The following is a 5,592-nucleotide window of genomic DNA, read 5'->3' as shown; positions in this document are numbered from 1 at the left end:
AATTTGTTTTTATATACAGATAGCTGTAAGAGTTCCTCCTTTTAGAATAGATCTGGGGTTTTCAACCTTTTTAAAGGAGTGTACCCCTTCTCGGTACACTTCTGGTGGAGCGGGGTGGGGAGGGGGAGGATGGCAGCGGCCAGGTGCTGGGTGGGGGGATCTTGCACACGGCTGATGCTGTGTGTGAGTTCTAACACCCTTGCATCCAGGTGGCTGGGTGGCACCTGTGGGAGCTGCTGCCCTTGCCACCCCTCTGCCCCCCGGCTCCTGGGAGGAGGTGGTGCAGGGTAATGGGTGGCAGTGCTCTATCCCTGCCTGCCCACTTGTACCCCCTAGCCCCTTTTCAAGTACAACTCCTGGAATAGATCATGGTCTTTTTACTTTCCTTTTAGAACTTCCTGCTTTGCGCTCATGCTTCTCACTGTAGTATCATCATCACAAGATAACACGCTTCCCAGATAATAGGCCTCCCTTTATTGTATGCAGTTACTCTGAAGATACAAAATTGGAGTAGGACTATGTAATTTCCTCGATGTCACATTAAGACATGACTGAACAATAAACTAGGTGTAGAGTCATTGCTGTTATTTTCCTGGACTAGTTAAGCCTCCAGTAAAATCTTTTGAGAGGTTAAATTATTAAACATAAGCCTCATTACTAATCTGATTCTTCAGTTGGGGAACTGATAATACAATCTTACTGTAAAACTGTTGGTTTGGAAATAGGTAAGTTGTTTGCAAACAGTTTTAGGATGCATTAACCAAATTCGATGAATGACTTTGTTTCATTTTGTAGTCTAGGCATTACCATTACTACTAGGAATAACAGTTATACATGACATCTTTGCACCTTACTGTGATGAGAGAGAAGATTAATGCTTCATGTTTCCTGTGTTAATTGGCATGAAAAACAATTTTTTATTGTACTGCTTGGATAAGGCAATAAACTGTGAAGTGCAAAACCATGTATAAATAATTTGCATAGAGTGTCTATATCACAAGTATGTTCTGGGCTTCCCTGTCATATTTTTTATTTCATTTTATTTATTTATTTTTTCATTTGATTCATGGCCTGAGATTGCAGAGCTAATCATCACACAGGCTAGTTTGTTAGACTGTTGCAAGCCTCTCCTGAAGAGTGATTGAGGCAATGTACTTTGCTGCTGTTCTCATGCTTTTTCTTTATAATGTTTCAGCTCATCCACCATATACCATGTGCTTTAGAGTGAAATTCTACCCACATGAACCCTTGAAGATCAAAGAAGAGCTCACCAGGTATTTTTTCTGTCTGTGCATTTAATATGCATCCTTAACAAATAAAGAAATCATGTATTAGTTGCAGGATAGGTCTCCTTCTGTTCATGGCTAAATTTAATATCACCTATGGGACCCTAAGCATTTGCACTGTGACTAGTGTTAACATGTTGTTACCAATGAGATTTTAAAGCACTTCAAGGCACTTACGTAATGCACGTGAGTAAGCAGCGATAGAATAGGGACACTCCCAGAAATTGAGGCAGCGATTAGAATAATAGGCTAGGATTTATTCATGGCTCTACTGCTGACTAGCAGTGGTCTCTGCATAAGTTCAGTCTGTGTTACAGAGCTCATCCCTAAAATAAGGAAGATAATACCTTACTGCAGTTCTTAAATGTAATTGAGTTGTAGTTTTGATACTGCATATATGAACATGAGTAGTCTCATTTAATTTACTTATATGCATACATGTTTGCAGAGCATTTGCAAAGTACTTTCTGGCCTTCTTATAAGGTGCTATAGTGACAGCACACTTCTGTTTTATTAGGGCATAGCTGGTGCAGAGTCAAGAAGTCTATTGCTTGTTTTTTTTCAAATAAAGTCTTTGAAAATGCCTAGGGTAGTAGGACAGTCATGTCCAGTGGATGGGGTTCTATATCTTTTAGTATTCCTTTTTCTTTGAATGGGTATATTCTGTTGCTCTGGTCATTTTCAAAGAATTTAAGGGAAAAAAATCATAATAATAATTTGGCTCTTGACATCTCCAGCTGGGAGCTGCAGGAGTGCCTGTATAACTCATAACTGGAAGTGCAGTCAGCAAAGAAATAATAAGAAACTGGTGCAGAAGAGCACATGTCACTTTACTGACTTCGTCTGCAGTGCTATAAACTCTTAAATCCATAAGCGACTTGATGAGTGGGAGAAGACTCATTACTACTGCATTCGATACTGAACGATGTAACAGATTGCACACTACTAAATACTAAATTTATCCACATATGTATCTGTTTATACAGCAAATCAAGAATGGTGTTCTTACCATAGTTGTTTGTTTGAGAATGGTTTGGCTCACTGAATAGGGCACAAATGTGGGAGATGAAGAATCTGGTATAATTATTAGTATCTGTCCTAGGATGAACCTTTTACTATAAGCCTCAATATAAACTATATATAACTTTTGCCTGCCCAATGAATAATCTTTTTTCAAAGCACTTTGATTCCCAAGTGTGGAAGGTTTTATACAAAACACCGTATTAAATGTTATCTGTGATTAATTTTAATTGAATAGTTATTCATTTTCATATACATTTATTGTGCTGAAAGTATGAAGTATTTCATAGATTTCATAGACATTAGGGCTGGAAGGGACCTCAGGAGATCATCGAGTCCAGCCCCCTGCCCAAAGGGCAGGAAATCAGCTGGGGTCGTAGGATTCCAGCAAGATAAGCATCCAATTTGCTCTTGAAGGTGTTCAATGTAGGTACTTGAACCATCTCCGATGGCAAGCTGTTCCAGACCTCGGGGGCTCGGACAGTAAAGAAATTCTTCCTTATGGCCAGCCTGAAACGGTCTTGCAGTAGTTTATAACCGTTCAACCTGGTCATCCCTTGTCCCAAGTGCTCTTAAAAGCAGACATTAGTAATGGCATCTTTGGTACAGCTTCTAGGAGCATGTTTTTTGTCTGTTATCTCTTCAAGGTTATGGGAACTTGTGATCCACCTGTTATAGGCCTCCAGGAAAAGTGCTGACACTCCAGTAGCTTGAGGTGACCTTTCCTAGAACTCAAAACTTGGGTTTACAGTTCACCTCTTCAAAAATGCATTATAGAGGAAGCAAGCAGAAACACAGGGTTTTGTAAAAGTTTCAAAAAACATTTTCTCTTTACATTAGCTAACTCAAAAATACATCAATCTCCATAAAATAACAGCTGCACTACTTCTGTGCTCCTATTTCCTTACCACTCTTGACCATTCCTTGAGCTTAAGTCTGAGTCCTCTAAGGAATCCACAATCCCTCCTCTCCTTTCTCATTCCCATTTCCTCCCCACCTCACAACACACACCCACTCAGACTTTTCAAATCTCTCTGTCTCCTTTTTTATCATGTACAGCCAGTTTCATTCTTCTTTGGTTAGTCCCAACCAAACAAGGCTCCTTTTATTAAGAAGTATTGCCCCTCTGTTGCTTGGTTACTATCTCCCAGAAGCTCAGACTTGAAAGAATATTTGTTTGTGTTAGGCAGTAGCTAACTTGTCCGTTGGTGCTCTTTCCGAGTTAAATGACCCATCACTGTCTCTGGTATGGAGTGCCTTGGGTCTAATTTGGCAGGCTCCATATATACTGAGGCATTCAGTGATGCAACCAGTTTGTAACCTCAACTGAAATTCATAATATAGAATTCGTAATAACATAGACAAGTTTCCAAGTCATTGCTATAAGCTGTGTGTCCTGGACTGGAGACAGACCTTGCCACAGCTTCGTTGGTGGAAATATGTAGGCATGTGTGTGATCAGGAAGACAGTTATGGGAGTGAGACAGTTGGGAATGAGCCACTTGGCTGTAGGTTGTAGTCCCTCATACAAATACCTGATTTAGCTCTAACCAAGCCAGCTCAAGTACCAGAAGCAGTGTAACTGCATAAATGTGCCACTTTATGTGGGCTAATTAGTCTTGCTGAAAAGTTTGCAAGAAGCTATCTCAAGTATCTCTACAGAGCACTATGTTATACAGTATATACACACCCTCTAAGTTTTCTGGGGCCTGATTCAAAATCCAGTTAAGTCATTTGTAAATTCATACTGAATGTATAAAAAACATTTGCTAGTGAATTTTTCCACAGGGCAGATTGACTCGGATGGAGTGCTGCACTCGTGGTTATACTGTTTCTGCTCCCAGGCTAGCTAGGGTATTCCGTGCTGTATAGCACTATGCCATGCTGTGAAAATGCATTCAAAATATTGGTCTGATTTTCAAGAGAATTACTATGGTGCAGTTCTGCTGAAGTTAGGAGTACTTAAGATTTCACTGCTGGGCTACCTGGTATATGGCAGAGAAGGAGAAGCCCAAAGTCTTTCCAGACTGTGAAACTCTCTCTTGAGGTGTGGAGTGTGGATTAAGAAGACTGAGATGAATACTGTGGATAGGCTGAGGAGAGTCTGCCCAAGCTGTGGATTAGGTTGTGTATCTAGGGACCTAGTTATATGATACAAATGAAACACAATTTTGTATTTTTTGTGGAAACTGCGATTTCCTTGCAATTTGTGGTGGAATCACTGGGAGAAAAAAAAATACTGAAAATAAAGTGCTGGCCCCTCAGTGGGCCCCAATGGGGAGCCAGCAATTTATTTTCAGTACTTGCTTTTTCCCCCAGTGATTCCACCTCAAATTGCAGGGAATGCTGCTATTTGCAGAAACCGCCTCAAATAGCAGTTTCCACAAAAAACACAAAATCATGTTTCATGTGCATCTTATAACTAGGTTCCTAGATATAAGATGCATACAGCCTAATCCACAATTTGGGCAGACTTTTCTTCCTCCCACAAATGAAGACGAAAAGAAAAAAGGGAAAGGAACGAAGAGGAGACTATTCCCACTAGGTTTGCTCCTATCCTAGCTAATGCCCTTATTAGCCAGGATGCCACTCGCTCAGCTCCTTAGGAATGCTAGGTCAGCAGCTGTATTGAGGCTTGGTTTTCTTGCCTCAGATTCTCTGAGCCTACGCAGTTCCGGTGCACTTGAGCCCCTGTGGCTCCGACCCTCCTCTGCTAGGGTCTCTCAAGTATGCCTCTGCCTCGGGCGGGCGCAGCTAGCCCAGAAGCAGGCCCTCTTCTTCCCCTCTCGGCTCCCTGAGTGCTTTTTAAATTCCTCATGGCGGTGTCAGTGGCTGACGTCATCAGCCTGGCACTGCCTAACTTGATTGACATGTAGCTTTTAAATCATGGATGCAGTGCTGTGCATTGTCGCAGCTCTGCTGCTTCTGATTTCGGAGGTAAGTCTTCATTATTCTTGGGGCTTGCTCAGCCTGTCTAGAGTTCCTGGGGTCTCTCATGGGGTCTCTTGGGCTCCTTTCATTATAACAGGATTCAGCTCAGTCTTCTTAATCCACGCTCCACACCTCAAAAGAGGGTTTCACAGTCTGGAAAGATTTTGGACTTTTTCTCTGACAGATACAAGGTGGTTCAGCAGTGAAATCTTAAGTACTCCTGACTTCAGTAGAACTGCACCAGTTTCATAGTTTCATAGTTTGTAGGGTCGGAAGGGATCTGAGCAGATCATCTAGTCCGACCCCCTGCCATGGCAGGAGGTTCCAGATCCTAGCCACACTGACTGTGAAGTAGC

The 5,592-nt window shown here is 41.7% G+C and overlaps 1 protein-coding gene across 1 annotated transcript in view; it reads left to right on the top strand.

The window, feature by feature from the left end:
• Positions 1 to 1,195: 1,195 nt before the first annotated feature.
• The window catches only part of FRMD3 (FERM domain containing 3), an 81,032-nt gene continuing 76,635 nt past the window's right edge, over positions 1,196 to 5,592 (top strand). Inside the window, exon 1 of the mRNA XM_019555326.1 lies at positions 1,196 to 1,274. The gene's annotated coding sequence lies outside the window, so the exon portion shown is untranslated. The remainder of the gene's footprint in view (positions 1,275 to 5,592) is intronic.

Source organism: Crocodylus porosus, unplaced genomic scaffold (genome assembly GCF_001723895.1).
Source record: "Crocodylus porosus isolate Cpor-Errol unplaced genomic scaffold, CroPor_comp1, whole genome shotgun sequence".
NCBI lineage: Eukaryota > Metazoa > Chordata > Crocodylia > Crocodylidae > Crocodylus > Crocodylus porosus.
This window is presented reverse-complemented; position numbering and strand designations above follow the sequence as displayed.